This window comes from Plectrocnemia conspersa, unplaced genomic scaffold (genome assembly GCF_051122295.1).
Source record: "Plectrocnemia conspersa isolate PC_06_02 unplaced genomic scaffold, ASM5112229v1 ptg000008l, whole genome shotgun sequence".
Taxonomy (NCBI): domain Eukaryota; kingdom Metazoa; phylum Arthropoda; class Insecta; order Trichoptera; family Polycentropodidae; genus Plectrocnemia; species Plectrocnemia conspersa.
In genome coordinates this window covers 4,071,849-4,089,901 of record NW_028277172.1, presented here as the reverse complement: position 1 = coordinate 4,089,901, position 18,053 = coordinate 4,071,849, and the positions used below count along the sequence as shown (strand labels likewise).

At 30.5% G+C, this 18,053-nt stretch overlaps 1 protein-coding gene across 2 annotated transcripts in view; it reads right to left on the bottom strand.

Moving 5' to 3' along the window:
* The window catches only part of LOC148232740 (acyl-CoA Delta-9 desaturase-like), a 43,162-nt gene extending 28,903 nt beyond the window's left edge, over positions 1-14,259 (bottom strand). Inside the window, exons 1-2 of one of the 2 annotated variants that reach the window (XM_088189184.1) lie at positions 14,160-14,259; positions 14,003-14,054 (exon numbers count right to left, since the gene is read on the bottom strand). The gene's annotated coding sequence lies outside the window, so the exon portion shown is untranslated. Of the gene's footprint in view, positions 1-14,002; positions 14,055-14,148 lie in introns of both variants that reach the window. The other variant, XM_088189186.1, reaches the window with a different exon arrangement.
* Positions 14,260-18,053: the final 3,794 nt, after the last annotated feature.

Genomic DNA, 18,053 nt, shown 5'->3' with positions numbered 1-18,053 from the left:
GACCGTTGGAAAAAAAATATTCTTACAAAAAAATAATGGATTTAATGTGACATTTTATATGTCTCTACATCAACGACATTTAAATCATGGTGTGATATGATGAAAAGTATCTTTCATACAATAATGCTATAATTTATGGAAACTTATTATTTATTGTTTATCAAGTTTGTCTAAATTGCAAGCAATCTAATTTGTAAAAAAAATAGCGCAAGCACATAAGATATTCTAATGTGTATTTTTTTAAATATAATCTTAAAAACTGATCAATTAAATGATGAAAAACAAGACGAATACTACAATAATCAATTTTATATAAAATATGGAACATGTCTCTATAATAAAAACATATTAAATTAGTTTATCGCACACATTTTAATAAAATCAGTCAATGTACAGAACAAATAATTTGCCACAAAAAAAATCGATTGCCTCGCGATGACCGACACAACAATAAACTCACCATTAACGCAATAATACACATACGTAACATTAAAAAGCCTATATATGTACATATATTTTGACGGCGCATCTTAGAATCGTTCAAAAAAACACACACAAAAGAATGCATCTAAAACCGGAATGTACCCCAACAAAAACCGATCAGGCAGCGAGCACCCTCGCCGAATTGTAACAATCCAGGGTGATGCCTCAATGTGTTAAGGATCGAGAGATCGTAGGGTCTACTTTTTATTTTCCGCAATTGTGTATAAAACATAATGCTGCCATAATGAGTTAAAAACTTCCACATTTTTCATCACAATTTTATTGCAATATTTAAACAGAAAATTTGTTCAGAGTGTTCCAATTGAACTTACAAAAAGAGTTGCTATATCAAATATAACGCCAACTACACCTGACGAGTGTACATAAATAATTTCCAAGAATCTTTTAATGCTTGGAAAGCTCTGCTGTACAAATGTTTTCAGGCAAACATAATACAATTAGATGCGTACTATTTTATCTTGAAGCTTATTACTTGCTTTATGTCGTCAAATAAAAGATAAGCTTAATTTTTTGGATTTATAAAAAATTTTTAGATGATTTTACAGAATTTAATACCTTGCAAATTATATTATATAAGGAGCTATGTATATAATTTATATTTAAAAAGTAAATGAACGATTAACATTTTATCAATGTCTTAAAGAAATGTTCATTAACATATTGCAAATTAAAAGAGCGTAAAAACTAGTTTAATGATTAGACCACACGGCAATTCACTAACATACAATGATAATTGTTGCTTATGCAAAAATATACAGACATACCTTACATACAAAAAATTTTCAATAGCTAAATATTACACTATTAAGTCATAAACATCGGCAGGCTAGTTTTTTTTTTGTTTTTAGAGCACCCATCAAAAAACAAGGACTCATCTGGAGTAGCGCCTGTGCTTCCACCATCATCCAGAGCTTTCAAAATAAGGTTCTGCAAAAAAATCCACCACGGCCGAATTATACATAACAATTATGTAAAATAAAATAACTAAATCAAAGCAATAAAAAGTTTAAAAATAGTGATTTTTCCTCTATAATTTACTATAAAAGCAATATAAAATAGTAAATATAAAGGCAAAAAATACGTAAAATTACCTCACTACCTGGTGTATAGTAACAAATTAACAAGTGTGTATAAATGAACTTACTACTCAAAGGGTAAAGAGGAGACCGACCGACATTAGACCGTCAAATATCGAAGAAGCAACCGCTTCTCTCTTCACACGAGCCCATAATAAGATTTCACTTATATCATAACATAAAATATATAAACTTTACATGGACGAAATGCTAATAATATTTTGTCTTAACTAAAAAACACGAAGACCGGGACAAAACAATGTCATTTTTTGATATTAAATATTCTTAAATATTCTAAAAATAAAAATTTCCGAAAATTTTATAATATTGTATATTTCATACAACCGATTGGAATGAAATCTACCTAGAAAATATATATGTATATTAGCAGCATTGTTTCGGATTGAGAAGTGTACTTGAGTTCAACAAGCTGATCTACCAAATAAGCTTTTAGGTGGTCTTGTTGCAATATAAATGATTTTCAGCTACAAATGCCACAAACAACCAAATGATTTGCTTTCAAAACTGTGTTTAACTCAATAAAAATAAATGACTGGGACTTCTCCCTGTCCAGTGATTTGGATTAGTCATATCCGAAGCATATTATATATCTATAGACCAACACTAAAATGATCTTTTGCAACGCATCTAAAGGACATCAAAATTGTACTCTCAGTCACCCAGGGGACACATAAGAAATTCCCACGTCTTCGAACAGTAGTCCGAGCTTTTATTATTCATGCATATGAAGACAAAACACGCATTCTGGATTCAAAAAATCGACGGTGCGTGAATATTGCGCAATGCGTCCATATTCTCTCAGTTGCGCAACAGTGAACGTCAACAAAAGCGACGCCCAAAAAGTACACAAATGTACATACAGTTCATGCGCATCACATGGCAGTACAATAGTTAGTATCTACGTATATCTAGACGTCGTTGTTCGGTCGATCAATTAAAGTAAAGATGCGGGTGTATCTGGTTACGAGCTAATAACGTCAAGTGTTTGCGAGTACCTACCAATATATATATATATGAAAAACAACGACAATATCTATGAAAAATTGGTAGCAAATTGTAGTGGTTTCTGTACTTGACAAACGGATTAATAAGCCCGCGATTGTGATCAATCACTTTTAACGTCTGTCAATTTGCATTGTTTTTGAATGAATGGTTTGAGTTAGTAACATAATACATACAGTAACTAGGATCAACGAAGTGATTTAAATATAGAAGATGTAAGTTAGAAACTAGTGCATTTTATGACGAACATATCCGATTTAAAATTAAAGACGAGGCTTAGTTTATTTATGGCGTGACATGTCGTTACATTTTTATTACAACACAAAATAGGTCAATCCGTCATGTCTATCATTAATGTACTATAATAAAATAGCACTATTAATATTATAACGACCATAAAATGACCAAGGAGCGGTTGAAGTAAATGACAAATATATCTAATGCTTCATTACGATCTATACTGCAATTCTCAGAGTTTGTCTAGCGTTATAAAACATTAAAAAAAACATTCTGCTGCAAACGTCCAACTCGATGCAATTTTATTTTTAAAATGATATCATCATGTAGAAATCATTGAGGGGCCAGACTCTGGAAAAAGCATAGCAAGAATATATTTATTAAAAAATTTAAATCGACCTGAAATAATGAAGTTGCTTGAGATGAATGTACTGATGTATTTTAGGTACAAGTTCCTTTAACCCTTTTTTATACATACAAGAAATAAAAGGAGCGGAACATTGCCTTCAAAAGCACCCACTGCTTTTGAAGGCAATGTCTAACATTGCCTAAAAGAAAATCTAGAAAAACAGTCTCGAATCTATCCTGAAAATATTTTTTTAAATATGTCATTTCAGTAAAATCATATCGGAATATATTTTCACCAGTAGATACATATTTTTATCTAGCAAGTGCTAATAAAATGATATGATTTCAACTTTTCTATATGTATTAATATATATATATTTACATACTTATCGTTATTTATTTACATCCAATGTATAAATGTTACAGTGAATGTGTATTTTTTGGTAAAATTATATTTTCACTAGGAAAGTCCAAATACGTTTTCACTAGTAGATATTAATTTCTGCTAGCGAAAATATAATTTAAAAGATAGGCGCTAATATGCCGCTCTAAAATGTCTATAAAACCCAATTTGACAGTTGCGAAACATCCATTTGCTGTTAAAACCCAAACCTAACCTAATAATAGAACTTTCATTAGGTCGAGTCCAAAATACAAACATAGACAACTCTTTTCTCAGAAGAAAATAAGCGGAAAAATAAGTGTCTGCATTTTGATATTACACTATGTTTTAAAAATATTCTACTTACCGATATTACTATGGACTTTTAATATAAGAGGGCTGATCAAAGTATATTTAAACCGAATTTTGGTCAATAGGAGAGCGCAAAAACAATTATCACTTCTCAGAAGGCAAAAATTCACGTCAAAAGCAATAAAATTGTGTCGGCGCCGTTGCAGTGGGAACGCTCGGTAACGAGCGTTCCCACTGCGACGGCGACGGCACGATTTTATTGCTTTTGACGTGGATTTTTGACTTCTGAGAAGTGATAATTGTTTTTTGCGCTCTCCTATTGGTCAAAATTTGGTTTAGATGTGCTTTATTCGATTTTCACTCGTAATATTATTACAAAAAATTGATAATCGAGCGTTATCAACGCGATTTTATTGCTTCAAAATATGACAACACTGAGCAACAAAAAAAAACACGACTAATTAAAAATAGTTAAAAAATTGCATGTAGAGCAAGACTTTTAATAATAAATAAAACATATAGCTACATCAATAATGAAATGCACGATAAGATAATAATGTTGAGAGCAAAAAACAATACTGCCCTGTGTGTTTACACATAACGGTACCATCCCTCAAGGCGACCGACTAATCACATGACAGAAATTTGAGATCAATAAAAACAAAAAGAATATAAAATAAATGAATATAGACGGTCATGTAGGTGTCAATCGCATGTTTTTTTTAAAAAAAACTCATTGATTCATTTTTTAAATAAAATATTACACAACTTTTAAATTGTTAAAAAATAATATATGTTTTACATAGTGTTATTTCAAATGATTCATTGAAGGTTACGTGAGTAATGTAATTAAACGTGCAATAAACTATTGTCACCATTTTTAATGCATGCCATTTAAGAACATTTATTGCACTGTTTACTGAAGCATCTCGGGCTTAATATTAACAGTGTATGAAAATGTAAACGCTGACAATCAAACCTGCACATCTTTTCATCAAAACGATTCATAACAAAAAGATATGATGTCACGTAATGATAACGTAAACATGCGATTAAATCTTTCCGGTCGAATTTGTTGATTCAAAGTCATTAAAAATGTATTTTGATTTAAAACTGATAAAATTGTAATGATAAAAAAAATAAACAACAATCGATGCGTGATGTTTTTAAACAATATATATACTAAGTAAGTCAAATCTACGATATATAGTATTTAACTTGCCCAAAAACGAATCGACCTTATGAGCCACATATTTATGAAGTCGCTCGTACATTTCCCATTCGATATGTGAATCGTTAATCGAATCAGAGTCATCCATAATGGGAATAGTGAAAGTTTCTTGTGTAAAAAAAATCCGAGGTCGCTCGTTAATTAGCGGGCCTAGCCCAAAAGGGCGAAGCGATGTATAATTTATGACACTTTACGACGCTTTCCGAGAAAGCTTTTTTGCATGTCTTGTAATATTTGCACGGAAATGTTTGTGTGCTATCTGATGAAAAACGCAAACGTAACAGATAGTGAGAAAAGATCGAAGAAAAATGATACAACTATGTATCATCAAACAAAAGTCAAGATCAAGCTGTGACATAATATGTTATTCTCCAATAATCAAGTCTATAATATGCGTATAACTAGTTTAATAAATTGATACATAATAATACGTTAGTTTTTATACAACAATATTGTACATATTACATATAAACTTAAATATATATTATGATACATATTTTGGTAAGTTATCTCTGATTAAGCTATCCTAGTATTCTCTTATCTTTCTAAGCAAACAGCGAGATAATTCCAGCCAATTTACTTTTTATAACAACTTTTAAAATATCGCTCATATTATGATGTAACGTTATACAATGTTGTCATTGATATTTTTAAGTAAATCATATTTAAATTAAATATTTATTGAATTAACCCATTAACAAATATTAATTTGCCTATATCATAAACATAATATATGAACACTACATTCGTTACATTATCTAACAAAGATAACACAGTACAAAAACACATTTTCAACAATCATATAATGGATGATTCTATCATGTGTGACTATGTGTATTATTTCTGCTGTATTAAACTGTATTCAATAAATATATGTACATCTACATATATGTAAAATTTGTTAAAATTTTCCAGCCATGAATAGTTTATTTTATTTTGAACAATTTCATTGTATGTTTCATCATTATTATGTCAGTTAATAAAATCATTCTTAATGAAAAAAATACACGTGCCAAAATAAAACTAATAATTTTATAACCTTATGCTTGCCTTGTCCGAAAGTTGTCCGAACCGAAGTTCAACTGAAGCACACTGCCACAAATTTCATATGCCGTCCGGGCGGCGGCCGTGAACGACGTCCGCACGGCGGCTGCTGTCACGTACAGCCGGCATATTTGAACGCGATCGAAAAATGTGCCAAATAATCGTAATTTTTAAATTGTCATATTATTAAAATAATTATAAAAGTTTGTGTGGGCACTCACCAATGCAATATAAATGAAAACTTTTCGGTCGTAAATATTCAATTTACGCAAAATCTTTGTCGGCTTTTGCAAAATGCCATAAGGCATAAAAATGATACTTCAGAATACAAACACCACATCTGTGACTATCCTAGAATTCGTCGCCATCAATTCTAAATAAAAATTCGTTATGGTGTGACATTTATATAAACCGATCTAGGAAAATACTTAATATTTTTATATAAGATTATAATATTTTTTAATTATTTAATTTTATATGAAAAAAAATATAATAACGATATCTGTTAGAAGAATATACTATCAAACATATAATTAATCCCTTTTGGTGCCCTAAAATATTCAAAGATGTCAGTAAGAGTCTGTTGAAGTCCCCGATAAACATGTGGTATTATAACTTGACTACGTGACCACGATGCAGCGCTCGACATGCGTGTTGACCATATGACGCCTACGCGCATACTGAAATTGAACCGAGTTACTCGTTCTATCTCAATTTGCAAAAAACCATATCATTATCTCTCTCACTCTCGTCACTTAACACGCGAGCGCTCGAAAGAGCAGCTCCGACTTCGGTTTCTTTGACTTCGGTCCGTTTGTCGACAATGTTCGGAAGCACTCGAAGCTGGCCAAGTCGACTGAATTACCCCCACTTTACCTCCCGTTCTCGGTAACCTCGGACAACTTCCGAGAGATTTTAGAGCTGGCAGAACCGAACTTGACCGAAGTAACCCACTATATTCTCCGTCCTTGGCCAACATTGGCTAACTTCCAGAGAGAGTACAGGCATTACACATTAGTTATTATATTTTGTGGCCAAATATATAACATAAAAGTAATAATACAATAAAAGTGATTTTGAAAAGAAAACTAAAAATGGTACAAAAAAATCAAAAATATAAATTATTCAGAGCAGCAGTTTTGAGGTTTGATATTTTGTACAAAATAGATGTATTACTTTGTGATGTTTTTTAAATTTTGTTTAACAATGTTATGAAAGTTATGAAATTAAACGTCATAATTGAGATAAAAACGAATAATTTTAATTTTCGTACATCTCGAGTTGTCAATTTATTCACACATTTCATACAAAAGACAGGAAAGCCAAAATAAACTTTATAACTTGTAAGATTGTTTGTGTGTTTTTTTTAATTATTATTTATAATAATGTAACATCGACATGTTTATTTAAATTTATTCATAAGAAGTGATGGTTTTGATAAACAATTTACAAGATCAAGTCTTAATAAAAATAGAATCAAAGTCTGCATTTTGATTATATAAGCCGTGGGTGATACACAAGTAGATTTATGAAAAAGTTTAAGATTCTCCATTAACTGATCATCGACTTTTAATTTAGAATTACGGATTACGACTCTCGAAAAAAACAAATTAAAATAGGCAGAAATTAACTTTTTGACAATTATACCAGTAACTATTTGATAATTTAGTGACAGTAGTATAATACTGTAATCTAATTTATAATATGTAATATAACTATTTCTTAGCAGTGAATTTTAATAAGATACCATTATATGATAACAAGATAAAAACGATTTACATAAGTAAATAAGACGCAGAAAAAAACTATAAATATTGACGTTTCAACTATTTTATATAATAATTCTAACATAAAATATGTTTTATCTGAAAGACTTTAATATATTTTTATGTCCAGTAAGAATGATTAATTTAACAAAGCCATAAGAGAAATTGTCGTAAACAATGACCGCGACAAACTCAAGAACCATAAACATTAACTACTTAAGAACCGCATATATTTTTAAATTGTCTTTTTACACATCGAGAAAGAAAGAAAAAATATATTATGTTATAAGTACAGAAAACACAAAAAAACTCAAAACATGTAAGAAATTTACAATGTATAAAAAAAATATAATGTGACGCAGAAACACATTAAATTAATTTACGGCTATTTCGCCTCTGGTGAAGTTTATTAGAATAATATTTCACACAACAGAAATCATAACGCGCGGATATACACGTCCGTGGGGAAATTAGCACTCACATTTTTTACCAAAACGTTTTAATCAACACTAGGTGCATGTATAACTTCGATATTATGGCTTAATGCGTTTTTTTTAATTTTCATTTTTACAACGCCAGTGAATTTTTAATAAAGGAATTAAAAATAAAATCCGATTTAAAAAAGGGATGAGTGATTTTATTTCACAAAAAAGGGTTCTGCTATCTAAATTTGAATTTAAAAAAAAACACTTTCCTAAAATAAACTTGAATTAATTAATAGGTACAAAGTTTAAAAAATCATAAAAGCAAAAAAGCTTAATTTTCACACCTGAGCGGAAATATTATAACCGAAGTCCGTTATATCATATACATCTAGTATATGGTTTCGTTTATAAAGACCCACTATAAAAAAAGGTCTTGATGTGAAATATTTTACATCAAAACCTTTTTTTAAATCCGAATTGAATCATAATTTTGTTTGCGTCTAGAAGCTCGTACTCACCTATACTACTTAGTAAAAGTAAATATAAAAGGCAATAACTCATTTTTTTGTAGAACCCATCAATTTCTTTCAACTCATTAATATTCAATGGTCACGTGCCACTATAATATTGAATACATATCCACTAAATAACTTCCCCTTTAAAAGTACGACGCACAGTTGGCAGCCCTGCCGAAGAGGCCTCAATATACATATCACACAAAACACCATGGACACGCCCTGGGCGCGTATTTACACTCTGTGACGGCCCTGTCGCTTTATGTCAAACAACGTAAAAAAGTTTCACGATAAAAATCTACATACGCTCTGTCCCCCTACGAACTTAAGCGATCATTACCTGACATTCAGGCGTACACCTTTTTTTCATTTCTGGTATTTCGGTTCAAATGCCATCGATTGCGCACAGACAGTCCAACCCTAGAATCGGGTTAGAACTACATACACAAAATCCATAAAGAGATATTACATTACAAAAAAGGTTGTTACGACTAAAACGCATTTGAGTCGAGCAAATAACGCTCTTAAACTAGGTCGTAAATGCAAAGTAAATATTCATCGCTTATCGTCCCCACATACCCACAAGCACGATAACGTTTAAAGAAAATTAAATTGTAAAAACGTTTATGGGGTTGACTTTGAACTTATATTAAAAATATGATTAAAATTTAATTAAATGCGTATCTTATCTGAGAACATTGTAATAAACTGCTATGGACTTTCAATAACTAGTAAACTAAACATTAACCTTTATTTATTTATGATCCTTGATACACACGCCTAGAAACAATATGCATTGTCTCGAATAAAATTATTATATGTAGCATTTTGTTACCATCGGGAAGCGCCTACAATGATTTCGCTTATAAAGTGCCACTCGGAAGACATCTATTATTTTATCAGGCGGGATTCAATCATTTAAATAAGCCTTTTTTCCAAGGAATGTCATTTGTGGGGGGGGGGGGATTTGCCCCCCTTTGTATTTGGCAAGAAAAATGCATGTCATTTAATTAAAACTTTAATATAAAAAAAATCTGAATTGACGTCCCTGATTCTAGGATTAACACTCAAAGAAAATCTAAAAAACAGTCTCGAATTTATCCCGAAAATTTATTTTAAAATATGTAATTTCAGTGAAATCATTTCGGAATACATTTTCACTGATAGATATATATTTTTACCAGTGAAAATATAATTTATCTGGCAGGTGCTAGTAAAATTATATGATTTCAGCTTTTCCATATGCAGTAAAATATACATTTACATACAATTTGATTGCTTTTGACGTGGATTTTTGACTTCTGAGAAGTAATAATTGTTTTTTGCGCCCTCCTATTGGTCAAAATTCGGTTTAGATATACTTTACTCGATTCTCACTTATTATAAATCGTAATATTGTAATAAAAAGTTATGCAAGATATCCAAGATCCACTACGATGGCACGATTTTACTGCTTTTGACGTGAATTCTAAACAGGGACTCCCTCGAATTTGTCCAGAAAAATTTAATTTAATGAAATACTATGAATCTTAATGAATAGAAATTTAAAAAAAATGACCATTAACTGGCCGACTTTTACACCCCCCCCCCTCTTAAAAAAAATTTTAAATGACGTCTCTGACAGTCGACTAAACGAGTTGAAGAGAGGAGAAAAGCGTATAATTAAAGCTCATTAGCGCCCAAAGTCTATTGATCTACTTCGTTTTTTATTGATTCTATAATTTAGTCACAATTTTAAAACAGCTCATACATATTGCAATGTTATTATGACATTGATTTAAAAATAAAATTAGTTTGATACAAATTTTACGAGATGTTTCGAGAAATATACATTATCGCGATTTTATCAGCTTGACATTTTATTGATACTAATCATTTAATATGTTATATATTTACACATATTCAAGCCGCTTTTTGAGACGAGATAAAAATTGTAATTTTTCGGTGAATCATATAAATGCTGTTTTGATACAGATGATTTGGTTCCGAGGAACCCCTTCACTCCACCAAACGCTTGATATACCAGGGATTCGAGCCACAGTCAGCAGCGACAGTTTACTTGTCGCAGAGACGCCAGGGCTTCGCCCTTTCCACGCATTAAATGTTTGTTCAAATTTAAAAAGGTTGAATTGCCACTTCCAGAGTATTTTAAAACCTATTAAAAAGTCTATCAAACGTCAACTAGTTATTATCGGCTTTATTAAAATTGTTTTTAAAATCATAATGCTAGAAATTCAATCATGAAAATCACATTAAAAAAATATTGATTACACAATTAAAGTAAATTTAGTATTACAAGACAAAGAAGTTACCACGAACAGATTTATTATTTACTAAACGAATTACCTTTGTTGATTTATAGACCATTTATTTTCAAGGGCATTGTGAAAATTGTTGAACCATTGAAACGTTTATTTAAAATTTAGTAGATACAATACTGCGCAAAAAAATTCGGCATCCCCATTGTTTCTAATTTAAGGGTTCAATTTATATTCAGTTCCAGTCCCTTAACGTGTTAATAAAACAAAGGCGGGTCTTTGATGCGGTTCTTTTAAAATGCGTCAAATCTTTATTCATTATTTTTTACTTGCAATTAATTCATTCAGCGCAAAATAAATAAAATGGATACATTATGAAACCAGCTCTATAGAAGATAAAACAAAATTTTGCGACAAGTAGCTAGACCTTATTTTTTCTGGGTGTATTTCTATTGTTTCTCACAGATAATGATTATTCTATAATTATAAATTCCATCAATCATCACCGATCAGTATTTATAGATTTTTCCAACCTCATGAAGGATTATCGTGATGAATAATTAAAAGCAGTGACATATGTAAGTAGTAATAATAATTAATAAAATAGATTTCACCGATCACATCAGTCTGGTGTTCACTACTCACTTATAAACCATTGTAACGCATCAGGCTAACGCCCATCATGTTGCAACGAAAGATTTACAATAAATAAATATTGTTTTTGTCATTTTAAAGAAATATTTAAAAACAAATAATAATTATTTGACTTCTATGTCACATATACTTCTATGGCATATTAATAGTGCGCTATGAATTTGAGATAAGATGTAAATAAAAGAGGGAGGGGCAAAGTCTAAAGTCATATTTACATATACATTATATAATAATTCCCATTTATATTTCTCATTTTAATGTAATGAATCAATATTTAGAATACGGCTTCCAAGCCTTCCAATTTGCTTAAGTGTATAATACCATTAATTTTTTAAATAATAAGTTATTCTTATGATTTATTCATTTATTTTAACGAAATTTAAGAACGATAAGCCTAATAACCGCACTGTGACTGACCATTTTTCACAAAAACTTTCCAAAATTCTTGACTTTTTCCGAATTATAATAGCTAAGGGAAGTGGAAAACCGGACTAAAAATAGATATATCCTTATTTGAAAAAAATATATATTATTCTTAACCATAAAATAATGTATATAATATACAACAAAATCCTACATATTAAAATTAAATTATTGATTCAATTTAAATGCATTGTATGTGTGTGTGTGTGCAGGTAATATATATAGATATTTAATATATACAAATTCCACATATTCTTAAATATTCTTTCCGCATTTGGTTAATATATTGATAAATCACTCAATTTTCAGTCACCTCCTTTTGTGAACAATGATTTTCAACCATAATGAACCATAGAAATTAATTCATAAAAAAAACATGTTTTTAAAATTAAATTTTTATTTATGATCCAATGCATCATAACGACTTTGTTAACTAGAATAATCTATTAGTAGTTTTTTGTAAACCAACTTTATTAAAAATTAGTTTAAAAATTTTTGTAAGCTAATTTTATTTTTAATCAAAAATTTTGGAAGGTTTGGAACGATCTAATGTGAGATTATTAGAGCTTTTTGTCTAGAATTATATACATACAATTTTTTTGCATTTTAACGCTATATGTATGTATATGACATATAATAACAAAGCATATGCAGATTTAGCATATGCTTTATAGTAGAGCATATGTATTTAAACCAGCCCAAAAACGAAATGCACTGTAGTGGTGCGAATATACTTGCAACAGATCAAAGTTGGATAAATTTCCACTGAAAGATTGATTTATTTTTTCTAAATCTTCCATAATAATATAACGGGCGTTAGCCTAGTATAACGAGATAAACGGAATCAACAAATATGCACTAATAAATTATTGTACTTTGCTGTTATAAGAGGTAAATTTTTCAGCAAGTTATTCTTGGGGTGTTCACTGTTCTGACCAACGCTCACTCACTACCGCTTGTTCGCACCTAACCTGTTTACCTAACGTATTTATGTAGCAAAACATTGTTTTGCTACATAATTAAAGCGATCATAACAGTGAACACCCCAAACATGTTATTGCGTGAATTGTAATGCTTCTGTTTCAGTACGAGGGCAGTTTCAGCACGTTCATTTTCAATGAAAATATAATTGTAAATAATATAAATAAATAAAATGTAACAAATAAATTTTTTTTTTAATAAATTTGATGAAATTATAAACATAAATTTAAGGGAATCCTTTATGTGATGACCGGTCAGAATTATCATTGTATAATATTCACTAATTCTGATCTCCCAGAAGATAGAAGTTGAAACACATTAGGGTCCATTTGGAATTTGAACCCAGGTGTTCCAGGTATATTTTGTCTACCTATATCACAGGTATATCATTCTGATTAGACCTAATGCGACCTACGTTTATTTGTATTTTTTATCACTTTCACGGGTAGTTATGAATTATAACCATATTACTGACACGCCAGTTAGAGATAAGCATTCAAAGGAGAATTTCCAATAATTTTTGGAGGCTTAGAACGTTCTAGACAATGGCGTCAAAATAATACAAACTTACTTTTGTTTGTAGAAAAATCACGAACATGGTCGCGATTCGATCTATTATGATTAATATTCGATCGCATAGTTAATTTCAACAGTAATAAAAAATAAACATGGCCGCGGTTGATGTGATTTTGGCCATAAGTGATCCGTAGCGTCGCAATACAACATGGCCGAAATTTGTTGTGTTATGATTTTTATGTTGGTATTTTTTTCAAAAAAAATACTTTTTAATAGGAAAATAAAAAAAGCGCATAGCGCTTCTTACCTGTTAGATGCACGGTTATTCGTTCAGTAGAGACGCTGTTCCCTCAGCATGACTGAAAATATATACGAAACGTCACAGATCGCCTTTTCAGTAGAAAAACAACACTTGGATTTGCAGTACAACAACAATTGTCGCGCTAGCTGTACCTATGACCTACCGGCTCGGCAGCCGTACCTCGAATGGGTCGAATGCGCTCAGACGCCGACTATATCAGATCACTTGTTCCGACTCGAAACAACCGCCGAAGGAACCGCTCACGAATTTCGACCGTGGCCATAACGTCACGGAACTCGACCATTGCACAACGACTCCCGATAAGTGTACGGGGAAAGCGAAAGAGAGATGCTTTTGCATTGCATAAATTTAAATTGCACTTTTTCATCGCTTCGATATTATCGCATATTTTTAATGTAATTTCAAATATATCGATCGTGTCGGCTAAATAGATGTTTACTTTATCGACGAGCTGTACATTTTAACCGTCAATTGAGTAGTTCCAAATCAAAAATGATTATCTAGCCTAATTTTAATATTTTAGGAATCGGGAAAAAACAACTTTTTGTCTATTATTTTATTGATATGAATTACTTTCTTCGTCCATAATTTATATTTGTTAATATTATAGATGTCACTAATTTATAGAATTTACTTTCAGTCTGATCTTTCACTCTTTGCTTAGTAGTTGTTAATTGTGTTTACCCCGCTGTAACTCATTGAGCTAACGGCTGTTACGTTGCAATGGAAGATTTAGAATGAATAAATGAATTTTATTTGTTATTGATAAACGCTATCCATTTATTGCACGATAAATATATTTACGTTTCGATTCGTTCATGCGGAATAAACGTTCAGCTCACATGAAACGTACTTGATGATGTCAAGCTCCTGATACAACTCGTCAAATAATTAAATTTCTTTAAACATTCACGGCAAATTTATTTAGTTTTTATTTTTAATTATATAAAATTATAAGTATACAACTGTATATTATTACGCGTCAAGTCTTACACTTTCTTCCTTAAGTTTAATATTACGATTCAATTTTTCAGTTATTTGCATAAAAATACAATCCAAGTCGAATGTTATAATTTATTATTAAACATATTTCTAATAAAAAATGTCTTCTCTAAAATGGCATATTATGCATTTAACTATCGTACATTCCCCACAACACCAGAAAGAAACTATCAACAATATAACTAGTTTTCCACTAAAAGCAAGGCAAAAAATTACTTGTTTTGCATCTCAACCTTGAATTTTAAAGACTTTTACTAATTTCTGCTCCGAAGCAAATATACAAACAGATAGACAAGATTTTTTATTATAAAAATGGCAGATGACCAGTTTTGATTTTGTTCGATCCAAGTAGTTTTTATTGTGTATGTTATTTTATCATAGCTATATGGAATATAAACTCTCAAAATAGCCTTATCTCATTCGACAATGGGAGATGTTTCATTTTTTAAATTTATTCTTAACAAAATTCCATTCAAATGTCAGGGTTACAAGACTTAACTAATCGTAGGTCATTAATCAGGGTTGCCACTTTACCGGTTCTCGTCTGTAAACTGAGGCGAATGAAAACTTTAAAAGTGTAATAGGATAATCAGAATACCACTCAATTATTTTATAAATTAATAGCAGTGCTAAGTATAGTTTGGCGGTGGTACTACGAATCAAGCATGAAAGCACGGCGCTTTCATTTTCTTCGTTCTTTTTTTTGATATTGAAGTAAGACCATAGACCATATTCACCGGCAAATTTAAGTTCAGTACAATGATGCATGTATATCACTTTGACAAGTGTACGAATGGACTATGAAAGTTTCATTGCAGCATTTGAAGAATTGGATCAGCACACCACATCGTTTATGATTCTGCAGTTCCATTAATTGGTTATAACACTAGCTAGGATCACAACTTTAAGAACGACTTATAGCCTTCCATGAACTTTTATGAAATGCGAAATCCATCACCAACTGAGAGCAAGAAATGAACCTTTTCACCGAAAACCGAAGATAATCTTCACACACATCTGCGAGATTATTCATTTTATTTATTTATGTAGTTATTATAGCTAATTGAATATTCGGTTATCTAGCGTTCATATACAGACTTGTTATAGCAATATTACGATTTACAATAAGTGAGAATCAAATAAAGCATATTTAAACCAAATTTTGACCAATAGAATGGCGCATAAAACAATTATTCCTTCTCAGAAGTTAAAAATTTACGTCAAAAGCAAGAAAATCGTGTCGGCACCGTCGCAGTGAAAACGCTCGGTAATAAGCGTTGCTTCATATGTGGGCGATCATCCGATAATAACAAAAATATATGTATACCAAACTATTTGCCGCACAAACAATTTTTTTCTTGTCTCAAAGATCATAAATAAATAAAAGTTTTGTTTTTGTGTTGAGGTAATTTTAGATAATAGCTTTCAAAAGTCTACTTCTCTTGTGTTGCTATTGTGAGCAAACTCTTAGGGGTTCCAAAATGCCGATTTCACTCGTAATTTGTTTGGCAATGCACCTTTAATAAATTGTTTTTTATGGCTGTTATGTTGGATCACGTTTATAAAAAATGGTTTGTAAGGGGCCTATTTATATGTATTTATTCAGGTTTATTATGGCCAAAACAATGTAACACTGGTATGATGGATTATTTTTCGATTGGCAACCTCAGGCGCGCTCGCGCGCTTTTGCGGGCCCGCACTTTATTCACTTGTAAACAAACATGTTACTTTAAATCGTTAATCAAAACACTACTGCAGCGACTCAAACTGTGTCTAATTGCCACCCGTCACCTCTGGGCGCTAAAGGTTAATAAATAAAATAATACAAGTTTAAAATAAATATTAAAATATATATATACATACATATGTATATATATATAAAAAATATATAAATAATTTTATAACACGACAAATTTATTGTGTAAGTTGTTTTTCAGATTTTGTCTTAAATAATTATTATATATTTCTGAGCAATCAACTCCAATAGATTTTTAGATTTTTCTCATTTCACATATAAGCTCTACTAAAGAGAAATTATTACCACATATTATATCTAATATCTATTATTTTTTTCGTATAGCTGTGATTGATTCATAATAGTAAATAACATCACCCAAATATAAATATAATCCTAATATTATGGGTTCACGATTAAAGTAATCGAATCAGATATTATATACATAAATATATGTATGTACTTCATGGTAATTTGTATTTCAGACAAAATTAAGTTAATGAAACAGATTTTTTGCGTATGTGTTTCGGCACAGTTACCCCAATGAAAAAGTGGAACTTGAATCATATTACATCGATTCGAATGGTTTCGTTTTTACTTTTCAACATTTTCAGTGTTACGTAACCAAAACCTGTATCTTACAACAAGGGTCACAATAAACATTTCCTCGTCCGCGATGCATCGTCAGAAGGCTTTTCGATACTATACAAAAAATCGTTGATACATCGAGCTTTCACTTTTTTGTCAAGTTGCAATAATACACAAGAATGCATACATAATTACAAAATTGTATTATGACATGTTTATGGTAGGTACATAGTCGAAAATAATCACGCAAGCTTTAATTATTATTATGGAAGATGTCGATTCGATAAAATTTTAAATATATAAAATATTTTAAATTGTTATTTCGTTTAGTAACTTTTAGACATTAAAAGTTAATATGTAAAACTGAAACAGAAATTTTTTTACCCGTTTTATCAACTTTCATGGCATCTTTTTATAGATCTGAAATTGAGATTCGCGTTCTATTTTCACATTCTGCATCCGAAGCTGACGAAATTTTTTTGCAATCGTGTTTTTAATCTGTAATTTATAATTAGCTGAAGCTTTAAGCTTTGATATGAGCAATTTAACTACTTTCTTCGAAACTCGTCTGAATTAATTATTCAACATAAGAAAGTTCCTAAGAATATTTTTACGGACTATTTTACCTTCTCTGTTTTTGGATACGTAGCTATAAAATATTGATTTCTATAAAGAATTTTAGTGTTCCACGTGAAGAAAGTATGTTTGTTT